This window comes from Apostichopus japonicus, chromosome 1 (assembly GCF_037975245.1).
Source record: "Apostichopus japonicus isolate 1M-3 chromosome 1, ASM3797524v1, whole genome shotgun sequence".
Taxonomy (NCBI): domain Eukaryota; kingdom Metazoa; phylum Echinodermata; class Holothuroidea; order Aspidochirotida; family Stichopodidae; genus Apostichopus; species Apostichopus japonicus.
In genome coordinates, this window is record NC_092561.1 from 8076398 (window position 1) to 8091265 (window position 14868).

At 36.8% G+C, this 14868-nt stretch overlaps 1 protein-coding gene across 7 annotated transcripts in view; it reads left to right on the forward strand.

Moving 5' to 3' along the window:
• Nucleotides 1-14868, forward strand: part of LOC139966114 (oxysterols receptor LXR-alpha-like) — a 210205-nt gene that overhangs the window by 163569 nt on the left and 31768 nt on the right. Inside the window, exon 1 of one of the 7 annotated variants that reach the window (XM_071968864.1) lies at nt 13469-13736. The exons of the other annotated variants lie outside the window; for them this stretch is intronic. The gene's annotated coding sequence lies outside the window, so the exon portion shown is untranslated. Of the gene's footprint in view, nt 1-13468; nt 13737-14868 lie in introns of those variants that run through there. 7 annotated transcript variants of the gene reach the window in all.

The window sequence follows — 14868 nt, forward strand, 5'->3', positions numbered from 1 at the left end:
ATCTATCTAATGCAAGTTGCCTCCAGACAAGTACTATAATCAATGATAGAAAGAGATAAATAACACCATTTTTTGGGGGTTCTTTAAATCTTCCTTTTTATGGACTCAAACCTTGCATGCCTTTTTCTCCCTTATAAATACAGTATGTTAGTATAATGTTACTTAACAATAAGGAAAGGTGGCAGAAAAGCTAATGACAGAATTTCTACATCAGTAAAATCTGATTCCTGACATTTATGTTAATTGTTTTTCGTTGTTGTAATATCAGTTCCCCAAAGTTAATACCATACAGTATGAAATTAATGCAGTTCATATAGACTTAACAGATAGAAATTTCATAATACTCTATCATAATAGTGTTAATTAGAGAGGTAAATGGAATCATAATTCATGCTCTTTGAGTTGTTGGTCTCGGACATTTCCGTGAACCTGAAATAGACTGCGTCATTCAATACATAGATTCCAAGTATTAAAGAGGGCACATACAGTAACTCCATGCATGATCACATTCTACAACCTCAATTGGCCGTGATGGTGTTTTCGACAGGCTGTAAAAAAATTATTTAAAATTAAATAACATGAAAAATATTTTAAAAAATAAAATTAATCTTTTTATTTTTAAATTTTAAAATTTTTTAAATATGCAAACATTTATCTGCAACAATTTGGTTGCAATATGTTAGACAAAAGTCGTTGGTGTACTGACCCACCGAGCCTTATATGTGACTTACTATTTACAGTCATATGGGAGGATCTACAGTGGTCTGTGAGTATGCAGTCCGTATATTTTGTAGGCTGGTAACCAAAAAATATAGCAAGTGTTGTGACTGCAGCTTTCAGCAACAACAAAAATGCCATTTTGGAATGCGTTAAAAGAGTGTGGACCTTTCTGTTAGAAAAAACTATTCATATACTTCATAAATAGGGAGCTCAAACTTGTCAATTTGGTAAAGAGAATATTTTACTGACTTTTCATGCAAATAAGTTTGGTTTATTCTTGATTTTGTTTAATAAGGTCAGACCGTTGTATGTACTATGTGCAGGTCCGTACAGCAGTTCTTCTCCCATTTAGTCATCCCGGACTACAGTAGTAATGGATAGGTCAGAGTGTCTCCATTAAATCTGTGCCAATGTCCCTGACCTCTTTAGAGGACCTGGGGTGGAGTAGTAAGGACAGCGCTTACCTTGACCTGGAGTAAGGCAGGACTTTTAAAAGGAACTGAATCAGATGTCTTTGCAGTACCCCTGTCTGTCATCATCAACCACAAATGACCCCCACCTCTTCCTGGAGGAGTGCTTGGTGGGTTGTAAAATCATGAGGACAGTGGAAACAGAAGGGTTACAAGACAGGTTTTAGATTATAGATTCTGATATGGATAGGGTCGCAAATAAGCTACTGTAAGCCTTCTTGATCCTTGGGTCTCTAAAATAAACTAAACTAAACTGATCAATCTTTAGAGTTTTTGAGTTCTTGCAGTCAAGAAGTATATTTATGTGTTACAAATGTTCAAGAGAGGTTTAGATTAGATTCTAACACGGATAGGGTCTCAAATAAGCTACTTTAAGCCTTCTTGATCCTTGGGTCTCTAAAATAAACTAAACTAAACTGATCAATCTTTAGAGTTTTTGAGTTCTTGCAGTCAAGAAGTATATTTATGTGTTACAAATGTTCAAGAGAGGTTTAGATTAGATTCTAACACGGATAGGGTTGCAAATATGCTACTGTAAGCCTTCTTGATCCTTGGGTCTCTAAAATAAACTAAATTAAACTGATCAACCTTTAGAGTTTTTGAGTTCTTGTAGTCAAGAAGTACATTTATGTGTTACAAATGTTCAAGACAGGTTTAGATTAGATTCTAACACGGATAGGGTCTTAAATAAGCTACTGTAAGCCTTCTTGATCCTTGGGTCTCTAAAATAAACTAAACTAAACTGATCAATCTTTAGAGTTTTTGAGTTCTTGCAGTCAAGAAGTGTATATTTATGTGTTACAAATGTTCAAGACAGGTTTAGATTAGATTCTAACACGGATAGGGTCTTAAATAAGCTACTGTAAGCCTTCTTGATCCTTGGGTCTCTAAAATAAACTAAACTAAACTGATCAATCTTTAGAGTTTTTGAGTTCTTGCAGTCAAGAAGTATATTTATGTGTTACAAATGTTCAAGAGAGGTTTAGATTAGATTCTAACACGGATAGGGTCGCAAATAAGCTACTGTAAGCCTTCTTGATCCTTGGGTCTCTAAAATAAACTAAACTAAACTGATCAATCTTTAGAGTTTTTGAGTTCTTGCAGGCAAGAAGTATATTTATGTGTTACAAATGTTCAAGAGAGGTTTAGATTAGATTCTAACACGGATAGGGTCTCAAATAAGCTACTGTAAGCCTTCTTGATCCTTGGGTCTCTAAAATAAACTAAACTAAACTGATCAATCTTTAGAGTTTTTGAGTTCTTGCAGTCAAGAAGTATATTTATGTGTTACAAATGTTCAAGAGAGGTTTAGATTAGATTCTAACACGGATAGGGTCTCAAATAAGCTACTGTAAGCCTTCTTGATCCTTGGGTCTCTAAAATAAACTAAACTAAACTGATCAATCTTTAGAGTTTTTGAGTTCTTGCAGGCAAGAAGTATATTTATGTGTTACAAATGTTCAAGAGAGGTTTAGATTAGATTCTAACACGGATAGGGTCTCAAATAAGCTACTGTAAGCCTTCTTGATCCTTGGGTCTCTAAAATAAACTAAACTAAACTGATCAATCTTTAGAGTTTTTGAGTTCTTGCAGTCAAGAAGTATATTTATGTGTTACAAATGTTCAAGAGAGGTTTAGATTAGATTCTAACACGGATAGGGTCGCAAATAAGCTACTGTAAGGCTTCCTGGTCCTTGGGTCTCTAAAATAAACTAAACTGATCAATCTTTCGAGCTCTTGAGTTCTTGCAGGCAAGAACTTGTATATTAATGTGTTACACATGTTATCAGGAACTGCTTGAGTACACTAATAAATATTTGAAAATTTCTGTGGTAGTGCATTGCTCCCCATCACCTCCTCCTCCCTTCCCTGCTTGCTCCCTTTTCTCACCATCTGTAACCCCCCCCCCCCCTCCCATCCTCTTTCTCTCTAATTATTCAGCTCTACACTCAATCTTGCCTTGCCGCAAAGGCTTCGCAGTCCTGCAGATGGTCATCAAAGTATAGTGCCAACAGATCTCTGATCAAAGGTACAAAGCTTAATGTCAGAACCAGTTGCCAAAAGGAAGCAATATATAGCCCTCTGATAAAATCCACAGATAAAAGATTTAGAAACCAAGTCCTGTAGTATTTTAAAGCAGCATCAATTTTGAGTTTTAAATAGGCAAGTTTCCCCCCCCTCCCCACTCCCCCTCCCCCCCAAAAAAAACTTCCAAGAATTATACTCAAACTAAGATTGACAATTTGATCCGAACTATATAAAGACACCCACCCTCCTAGCCCTTTTTTTTTTTTTTTTACTATAAATGAAAGTTGAAATGTTGAAAGTTATTAATGACTCAGTCGAACCATAACATTATGTGACTTGAACAAGTTTCATTGTGATAAAGTTGTTATTATAATAATAATTATGGTTATTATGATTATGATGATGATTATTATTACTGTCATTATCCCACATAATTTAAGTGCTAAATGTACAAAACACAAAGTCTGCTCTCACGCACAGAGAAGAAGAAATAAGGAGAAATAAGGAGAAATAGATAGACATTAAGCTGGATCAAGTACTTTAGTATCGCAGGAAGAGATAGTTGGTCTTGATAGTTTGTTTAACAAGGCTTCCAGTGAGTCGATAGTTCTCGAATGTTGATGGGAGCTTGTTCCACGAACGAACGAGGGGCAGCCCAAGGGAAACCTTTCTTCCGTCACACGTTGTTCTGATTCGGGGAACAGTCAACCATCAAGGTCACATATATAATTATAAACAATTTACAAGCGAACTGGAAAATTGCCAAACGTTATCGACTATTTCTTCCTCACTAATTTGAATTGAAACTCGGTAATAATCGGGAATTAAATGGAATTCATTTTTTGGTGAATTCCCAAGTGATTATAGTATATTTTTTTTTGCTTTTTTTGGTCATCAAAATCAACTTTAGAAAGCTGCTTTAAGCAGAGGGTAGACTGCATGACCAAAACATTTCCTTTAAGAGGTGAGATATGGTTTGTTTTAATAAGTACAATGACCTAGACCACTGGGGTCAAACCGAGGGGACAAGGTTAATGAGAAGGAAGGATTGAAACAAGAGCGATGCCTTTGCTCAACATTGTTTTCTCTGGCATATTATTACTTAATTGTGTACAGCATTTCCTTTCCAAATTTTAAACCTTCGAAACTGATGGGAACTCTGAGTACAGAGCTTAGAAAAATAAATCAAACATTTATATATACAGTGTATATCTATCCCGCCTGGGAACTTCTTGGGGTTAATCATGTGAAATGGAACATAATGTTTGTTTTTGTTTACATTGATTTGGAAATTTATATACTGTACAAACTAATTGATCGTTTCCAAGTGTGATAAGATTTCTTATTTTGTGATAGATAATTTGGTGTGTTAAACTTTGTTTTAATTAAGTCGATAAATTGTAATATTGGATAAATTGTAATATTGTTCTGGGCTGTAATATAATATTGTACATTGGTTCGTTTATAAAATTGCTAGAAATTGGTAAATTAAAGCAAAAATGTAAACATATCTTTAATAGTGAAAGGCACATAACAGACATACATATACATGTATATGTATCGTTGCTATGGTGATTTTGGGTTAACAAACAGTCTCAGACATTGAAAGCTATTAAGGAGATGATTATGAGAGGTCCCCCCCCCCCAAAAAAAAAAAAAATTGGAATAAAGAGAGAGAGAGAAAGAAAATCCATGTTTGTTTTATTACCGATAAAGCAAAAAAGATTTTCTTGAAATTACAACCTGGGCCAATGTTTTCCCCCTAGAGCATTGGCTATGTTATTAAGAATAGTTTTTCGGTCTCTTTCCGAAAGCCATGCTTGTATATTCCCTCTAGGTAAATGCTTTTCAAGTTGTTTATGAAAACAAATTGGTTGAGGGGGCAGCAAAGTCTATAACACAGGTTGAATGTTTATAACCTGACAGGTGCAAGTTCTCTATTTAAACTAACAACTCCCGAATCCGTTTCTCCAGAGGATTTAGCGACCCATACTCCAATAAACCCCGGGTAGGTAAGGCCTAGACTGCAGTAGTACACTGGAGTTTCTTTTGTGTTCTCAATTTATTGTTCCCACATAATGTGTCTTTTTGTTAGTTTACCCTATTCCTCCAGAGAGTAGTAGGAAATTGAAGTCTCGGTCGAAATATAAATTGCATAACTTGCGTCATGCTTTTTGCTTTATGGATCCGTCATTAGCTGCTGCTGCTGTCAATTTTACACTCTGCCAGGAATTGTTTGGTGGGGGGGGGTTGGGGGGTGTGTAAAGGCTGGGTTGGTGTGTAACACTAACAGCTTCTAAGACACATACTGTACATAGAACTGATGACGACCACACTATTGTGTATGTATGTGTCGATAGCGTGTGTTGAAGGATATACGGTAGCTTAGCCTGGACATATGGAGAAATATGAAATAGATTTACAGACAGGGATAGATATTAAAAAGGAAAGACAGATACAGTATATATGCGACAAACCCACAGTGTATTATTATGTGAGGGGATGATGCCTATTAAATGTAAATAAAGTTATCAGCACTTTGGTACTTTGGAACTATAGTAATATGTCAGGTAGCTAGGGGAAGGCTTTGTATGGAAGTATAAATTTAGGGACAAAGTTTTTTGTTGGGTACTGTATTTAAGAGTAGCAAGCTGGCAGGAATATTGAATTTGCCAGGAACAGAAATGGTGGGGTGGTGGGGAATTGTTGTGGAGTAAATATCCCCTTACTCTACTCTCCTCTCCTCTCATCCCCTCCCCCACTCCCTTCTAGCTCCTATTCCCCTAAATTTAAGTTTAGTAACAGTGTACATGGAAAAATTAAATCAACATGCTGCTTAATATTTTCAAGGCATTAAATTAGAGTTCTAATTCAAATGTTAAATAGGAACTTTGATCAATTTTAGCATGCTGGAAAAGAGATGCAATATAATATTTGTTGATTAAATAGCTCAGTACAAGATGCATGGTGCATTTAGTTTTTGTAGTACATGGTGTCAGCAGTGGGATCGTTGGTATTGTCGTTGAACGTAATGGATGAATTGTGTATACATACATGTGTCATATTGGTAAACAAGAACACTAACAGTATACAACTAAACCTCACACATCACACACAATGACAACCACAACAAAATAATTCAACCTCTCAAAAGAAGATGTTTACTTTGATTAATTAGAACACAGACAAGGCCTCCCTATTTAATTCAGCTAACATCTGGTCACTTAATTCATCTAACATCTAAAATACAAAAAATATTTCACATGCATGTTTTAAAATTATTTTCACACTTTCCTCTCACAAAATTATTATAATCAAAAGCAAACAAATTATGTTAATATAGTGGGAAGATATGTACACAACATCCACACTATATGCATAATAAGATTAAAGGCATGAATGTTTATCCTAAACATGCACTTCAAACTGTAATCGTGAATGTCATTACCAAACATTTTATGCACTTCAACAGTTGAAACTACATCTGGTATCACATGCTTTGAATTCATGAATCGACAAAAAAAAAATTTAAAAAAATATGTGAAAAGAATTTTTTTTCTTTCCGATAAATAATATACCATTTGGTGGGAGAGAGGACCTTTTCCTTGCATGTGTGGTGATCTTTGGCTGATAGAGTAGAGAGGAGGTTGTGATTTCCATTAGCGCTGGAATGTCGTCCCATTTTGCCCCTTGGGATCCCCTCAGCTAAAAGGTGATACTACTCCACTGGTGGTCTCTCAGAGGGTCAAGCGTACTTTTCTCTCTCTCGCTCTTCCCCAGTCCTTCTTCGTCCTCCAAACTCTTCCAAACTCGTTTTCCTTCCCTCAGAAGAGTGTCAACAATATCAGCGAGGAGAAAAGGGCAGCGTGATGTGAATGATTGTTTTTGATTCCGATAATATAGCCAGAAGCTGTGGTGGGCTCCTCCCGTTTGTTGTCATCTCCGTCGCTAAGAAATATGAACGAGATAAAAGTTCACTCTACCTCCTCCTCTGTATAACAACTTGTACTCCTCCTCGTTCCATGTTTTGACAGGAAAATTGGGAGATTAGCGGAAGCAGGGGTCTCTTAAGAGACCATGATCTTAGCCAGAACTTGGGCAAAAAAGAGAGCTATACACTCAGTCTCTTCTCTCCTCTCCTCTCCTCTCCTCTTCTCTTCTTTCTTTTTTTTTGCGGCTTCATGGTTGATATATCTGTCAAGAGTATACTCTAGAGACCCCGACGCAGAGGACTGAGGATGACGGGGTCGGCTTTCCGGCTCTTGTTGTCTAAGGAAACAGTTCAGTGCTGCTAGCTACATACATTGATTGTGATCACACCGTTGCCCAACATCTTCAATTGTTTTCGCCCCCGGGGGGAAGAAGCGCCGCTCAGCCTTCGTCTCTGGCCACGTCCTCGACGTTTAAATGTAAGGGTGCCATCTCAGAAATCGTCGGGCGACAGACGTGGTAATTTGTCTGTTTTGTAGATCACCGAGTGTTTACCAAGCGACCCCTTTTTTTTTTGCCGCAGATAGACCGAATGAAAATGTTATTGGAACCTTACATCGTCAACAGAAAATACATTAGTGGGTTTGTAGTATATTGTTTGTGGTATTATGGGACATGGATGTAAAAGATTTTTATAAAAGGAGAGTAGTAGGCAGTATGACTTTGACTTGTCTGGTGCCATAGGCATATATGGTTTATGTGTTAGGACAAGACATGACCCGTCCTGCTCCCCCTCCCCCCCTAGCTGCCACTCCCTCCCCAACCCCTATCCGTAACCCTTCATCTGATCTGCAGTTAGCTTAACTGTCAAATGGATTGTGAGAGGGGTTTTTGATAAGGATGTTTGTTGCCTTAATTCCTGTTTCAAGCTTTGTCTTGTACCAATGGAGATGTATGTAATATTCTGTGTTCAGTATTGAAGTGATCAATTTAAACGATTATAGGCCTTTAACCCTCACTATATATGCCAGTCATATTACAAGGCATGAAACCCATTTATCAATTTATCTCTTTTATATTCAATTAGTATAATGTTGAATATTGACCCTGTAAGCATATACTGTACCCAACTTACGTACCATCATCCCACTTCCACCTGCCCCCCACACCTGCCCTCTCCCCTGTCCCTCCCTTCCCAATTGATCCATGCCACGGTAATAGTGATCGTATAGGTAGTACATGAGCTAGATCAGGGCTTCTCAATAGGTCACCAGAGGGGTCAGATCCAGCTTGCAAAAGATTTCAATTATGGCCCTCCAAAGAAGAATCGATTCGTGAACACGTAAGATCTTACACTAACTGCGTGTGAGGACCCTTATCGCCTTGTCGAAGCACCTTACAGGCATACCCTGCACAATTTGCTCATTCTAGATATCGTGATTCTGTCCGGCCGTTCGCTGTGACCAAGGTTTTCTTTGCCCAGCTTAGAATTTTAGTTGAGAGTACCCTCGATCTAGACAATACACTTCTTACCCTTACTGGCATTGCTGGAGATATTCATTGTACAATTTATTATTATCACATTTATAAACAACATCCTTATACCCTCCCACCCCTCTCCTCTGCCCCCTTCCTCTCCCCCCTTCCTCCCTTTGACCCCATACATAATTAAGGGGGATTATCCCATTCAAAAACTTAATCATCTGTACTAATTATTAATACTGAAAGTAATCTCTTTTTGTTTTGTGTAAATTTGTCATCAGAGCTTGTTGAATAGCTTTTTCCTGTTTCTCTGTCCTTTGGTGTTGGATTTACTTTATGGTCTCTTCGACACTTGTAAGTCGATCGATATGTTGCAATTATCCTTGTACAGACAGTGTGACAAAAAAGAACTGGAATTACTTTGATGTGTGGTAGTTATGAGTTATAGATTTCGTGAATAATTTTAATTTGTAAAAGCTTTGTTGGAGACATGTTTCTATTAATTAATTAATTAAAACAACTAAGAGAAAACAATACGCATTGGAAAGAGAGAATTTAGAAATTTGAAGGAAGAAAACTGGAAAAGAAACATACTGAGGAATATAAAAGAAAGAAAAGGAAGGAGTTAAAAAAAAATGGGAGCTGAAGGAGGAAAAGAGAAGTATTCAAGAAAAAAAAAATAGAGGGAAAAATATAATTAAAAACTTAACTAAAAGAATTAAGGAAATAGACATTGAAAAGAAAATTAGGTTAAGAAAATAAGGAAAGGAGAAAAACGAAGGAAGTGACAATATTAAGGGAAAAGAATCTCACAGGAAAAAAAATAACGGAATGAATTAAAAAAAAAACAATAGGCGAAGTAAAAACAATACAGAAATGTTAAAAGCAGACCATAAAGCAAACTAGAAAGCTTGAAAGAGTTGGTTCCAGAAATTATAACGTGCATTGTCTCAATTATAAACAATTAACATCAACAGATCAGTCAAATGAAAAATTTGGTAACAGGGAAAGAAAGTTTAAAAAAAAAAATTGTTTAAAAAAAATGTGTATATAAGTTCTAAATAACAAGGAAAGTGTGTTTCTTGATTAATTACACTTAAGCGATCATTTTCCCAAGCAAAATTTCTCCCCTACGGTCACCAAAAATTTGCTGATAGAAACAGTCCCCCCCCTAAGACCACATCGCTTGACATCAAAGTGAGTAACGTTTGAAGCCAAAAAAAGAAAAAAATTAAACATATAGACGCGAGTGATTCTTCTTTGTTCATACTGTGCCCGAGTTCTTTTCTCGATGCCTCTGTGACTATCTGCTCTGGGCCTGATATTTTCTACCTTTACGTGCTCGACTAGAAAATAGCATCGGTTAAATCTTTAATCCTTTTGAGTTTTTTTTCCAGAACTATGTTAATTTCGGCTGGAATTAGAAATCCCTTTCTCATGTCCCCGTGGTCATAAAAAAAGGAAAAAAGAGAGAGAAAAAGTACAGACGGAAAACATTGGATAAGCCTCCCCGTCAGGATTTTAATACAAGAAATGAGGTCTAAACATTGTTTACCCTCCTCCCCCCCCCCCCCTCCAATACACCGTCACACATCTAGGCCTCTGCAAACAGCTCCTTTATTACCTTGTAATGTGTAGTTAGCAGCTAAAAAACAGAAAGATACTACTATACATTGCCTAGTATGTATACCATGCTTTGCCAAACACTTAACTACTATTACTACGCCCCGCTATTTATCATAGACGGCCAATACCTGCAGGTGTGGGGAATCACTCATCAAGAAAAAGAAGAAGAAGAAGGCAGTGAAAAAAGAAAAAAAAAAAGGAATTGCCGAAGCCTCGACACCCTGAGAAAGTAAACTGTGCCTCCCGTTGACTTAAAATGGAGCATCGTGCAGAACCTCCGGCTATCTCACCCCTGCTTGCACTATTCATACCCCAGTGGGATAGCTATGTGCCCCAGGGCCATATGAATAGGCCTGTTTATTAAAAACAGGACCAGTCTTAATCTATAGGTCAGGTCTAGCAGAGTGCTACGACCTTCAGAGGGGGGAAAAAAGGGGCACAAACAGTTATAGAATCATATAGTCTTGTCTGTCCTACCACTATTCCACAGGGGAATATCGATGAAGCAGCCTCTTATTAGAAAGAATTGTGTACTCGATTAAAGAGAATCGCCCAAGTTTTATAGGCTGAGCTGGCTTGTCTCTCTCCAAGCATGTTCAGTCTCGAGCTTTGATTGTTATGGTAGTTTCTGGCATATACACATATATATGTATGCATGTATATATATATATATATGTATATATAGGTATATATATATTTATTGACAGCTGGGGTTACATTCTTACAACAAAGGTGGATTCTATCAGTGCGTGAATGACTGCAGTCCTATTTACAAAGACAAATTATTTTGACTTAAATTATTATAATAATATTATATTGAGCTAATCGTTCTTCTCTACACTTCTAAATATTTTGGGGGTTTTTTGTTTAAAAATTGGTTAATTTTTGTTGAAGTTGTTGTTGCTTTTAAGGAGGTTAATATTGTACTTCTTGAATAGTTGGGTATAAAGTGAAGTATGTTTCATAAAGTTATTTCAGTCCTTGTCGCGTAATCTTCCTCGGTCGTAAGTAGAGTTCAAATATGGTTGCAGTCTCAGATGTTGCGATTATCATCTTCCTATGCAGTTACTTCATTGGTTCCGCTTCGATATGATGTTAACTTAATCCTTTTGTCCTACACGTCCCTATGAGAAGGTTGTAGAATATGCTCGCAGAGTTTTTTGCGATATGACATTTTCGTCCAGAATTATGCTCCCTTTTTGGGTTCCCCCCCCCCTTTAAGTTCTAACACTTGGACTCTCCATCATGCTGTCATACAACTAGTTTCTACATTTAGTTTCTTCATGTTGCTCCCTGTGGGGGATCTTTTGCAGCAATTTCTGTAATGTAATTTTTAAGCATTGAAAATGTGTTGAGATGATTTCAGATGGCATGAAAGAAACAGTCACCGCATGGATACAATCATCGGGCGTCTCGGTACATCTGGCTGGAATATATCACCATCTGAACGAGGAGTAGGAGGAGGAGGCGAGAGTCTATGTTGATATATATATATGTATTGAGTTATAGAGCTGGTTTTATGGAGAGTTTAAAATATGATCTTTGTTTACACCTCGGGTTGAATCTTTAGTTCGTGGAGGGGCCCGCCAAACGGGAGGATAAATAGGGACGGCTCAGCTTTAAAGGAGAAAGCAACGACAAGATATGATAATGGCGTATAGATGCCGAAATCAATGTCCGTTATGAAGTGGGACGTAAACCTGTAGTAACAGACGGACAAATACATATCCTTGTGAAAGTTCAATCGTAGTAACAGACAGAAAATATACACTTTCCAATTAAAGTTCAATCGGTTGTAACAGACAGACAATATACACATTCCAAATAAAGTTCAATCTGTAAATCTGCAGTAACGGACAGACAAATACACATTCCAATTAAAGTTCAATCAGTAGTAACAGACAGATAATATACACATTCCAAATAAAGTTCAATCGGTTGTAACAGACAGATAATATACGCTTTCCAAATAAAGTTCAATCTGTAAATCTGCAGTAACGGACAGACAAATACACATTCTTGTGAAAGTTCAATCTGTAAATCTGTAGTAACAGGCGGACAAAATACACTTTCTAATGAAAGTTCAATCTGTAGTAACAGACAGACAATATACACATTCTTGTGAAAGTTCAACCTGTTAATCTGTAGTAACAGACGGACAAAATATGCACTCACATGCAAGTTGAATTCTTTAATTTTGTCATGTTCATGACATACAAATTCTTTGATATTCTCCCTAACTAGGATATCCTGGTGGCTGAACTTGATGGCTTAGCAAAATTGCTGAAAAAAAGTTTCGGCAAGAACCAAAACCTCATAGCATATTCTGTCGTGAAGATATGAAGTTTTTTAAATTTGTGCTATCTTTTACAAAGTTTGCATCTGGCAATAGCAGAATGGATGATGTCATCAGGGCACACCCGCTGAAAATGGTCTCTAGTTTTTGTTATAATTTGTCAATCGTTAAACCACAGAGGGAAAGAATGTTTCTATTGAGAGAAAAAAACATATCTTGATGATATGTTCGGTATACCGAACACTATGGCAGCTAAGCAAATATTCCATGCAACATGCTTCAAGGATGATAAATCAATACCAAGGTTAAAATAACCTAAATGTTTTGCTTTGGAAGAGGATTTGCAAACATGATGTCACAGATCCCCTTCTATGATCCAAGTCTTAGAGTAGTTCAAGGTTAAGCTAGTCAAAAATAAGGTTACATTCAATCAACCGTATATCTCGAGTTAGTGCCAAGGAGTAAGATATTGAGGTATTGATATTAACATGTGGAAAAATTTTGGTAATATTTTACTGCTAAAATGTAAACATGGTACATACAGTAGGGATTTTAGGTTCCATCCTACCTTAACCACTGTCAATATATCTGTGGTCTATATATCTCTCTCTATCTATCTATCCCTCTCTTTATCTTTCTTGGGTTTTTTTTTTATATCAAACTGCTGGCAATCAATTTGTTACACAACAAATCGGCTCAATCCATTCTGCAAGCAGTCAACCATGTGGTTTCTTTGAATGGTTTAATTATCCAACAGCCTTATTCAAAGAATGGTTAGGATCAATAAACTCTGAATGGTACATATACAAAGCCAAGGCCATTATATGCATGCATGCATTCATTGAGTCCTGTCTTTCTTTCTTACCAGGGAAGGAATAGAATAAACCTTGTTTTCTACCTAAGCAACAGTAGTATTATATATAGTATTCTAACCTAGGCTGTCATAGACCATACACTACTGTAGGGCTAACTTACTACTACTGTAGCTTCAGTTTGGGACTATGGTCACCTGCATGGGCTTATAACAACATCAGTTATAGAATGACAATTTGGTGTTTCCTGCCTAAGTAGTCTTGATACTGGCTGGCCTTTGTGTGTGTGTGTGTGTTTGCTAGTTCAGTAATACCATCATTGTAAACCTGGATTTTTGGAAGGTGGACAAAAAGAGAACACAACTTATTGGGGTATGTTCAGTTTAGTATTTATATAGCTTAGGCCTGCCCTACTGTGCACAGTAAGCTGATATCTAGTTCAGGTTAGGATACCATAAGTGTTTAATTTGTTGAAGAGATGTTGACCACTGACTAACTTAGTACACTAGACCAGGCATGGTTAATTTAATTTGATAGCAAGACAGTTTTATATGATTTTCTTGTATTATTATTGTTTTTGTAAATGGTTCATTATGCCAATGGTCAATGATGTATGCACTTACTGTAGACCATGCACTTAGTACCCATAGTACACTAGACGAGGTGTGGTTAATTTAATTTGATAGCCAGACAGTTTAATATTAATTGGATTTATTTGCATCCCACAAATTTTCTTTTGTATGAGGCTGTACTGCATAATGTTGAATTCAAGGTAGCCAGTATAGGCCCCAAATTATAGCACACTATAATTGCTAGAAGTTTTCATAAAGTACTTTCCGGGATGTCTTTACTCTTCAAATTTTTCTCAGACATTTTTAAGGAACACACAAGATGACTGAATGTCCCAGTGAGGAAAATTTCCTCGAAGGTTGTAATTAAAAACAGTTTAAGAATTTTGACCAAGTGTGACCATATTTGAATATCTAGCATATTTGGGACCAATACAGCATACCTTTAAGGTACTTGCCAAAGTCTCCCCCCTTTCCCCTCCCCTTCCCCTCCCCTCCACCCCCTTCTCCCCCTATTCCAGCCATTTTGGACACATATTTAAGTCACAAAAAGAACTCGATTCAAATGTATCGATCGCTATTTAGCTTAACTGCATCTTTGCAGAAAACTGACAAGTACCATTAGTAAACTTTTGGCTCATAATACATGTTTTTAGAAAGAAGCTCTCATCAACCTTTTGTCCCCTTGCTGTTCTTGGTTGTTTAAATTATGAAATTGCTAATGTTTTTGACAGTATTTTAGTTTGGTTTCCTTATGCTTGAGATATGATTCATACATACCGGGCTGTAGGGAATTGTCATTTTTAGGTTTTTGTATGGCTTTCAAGAGATGTCCTATGTTTCGTGAAAGTATACCTTTTTTTTTGTGTGGTTTTGTTTTTGTTGTTGTTACTTTCAGTTTCCAGTCGAGGAAAATGATCCGATTGAGATTCTAA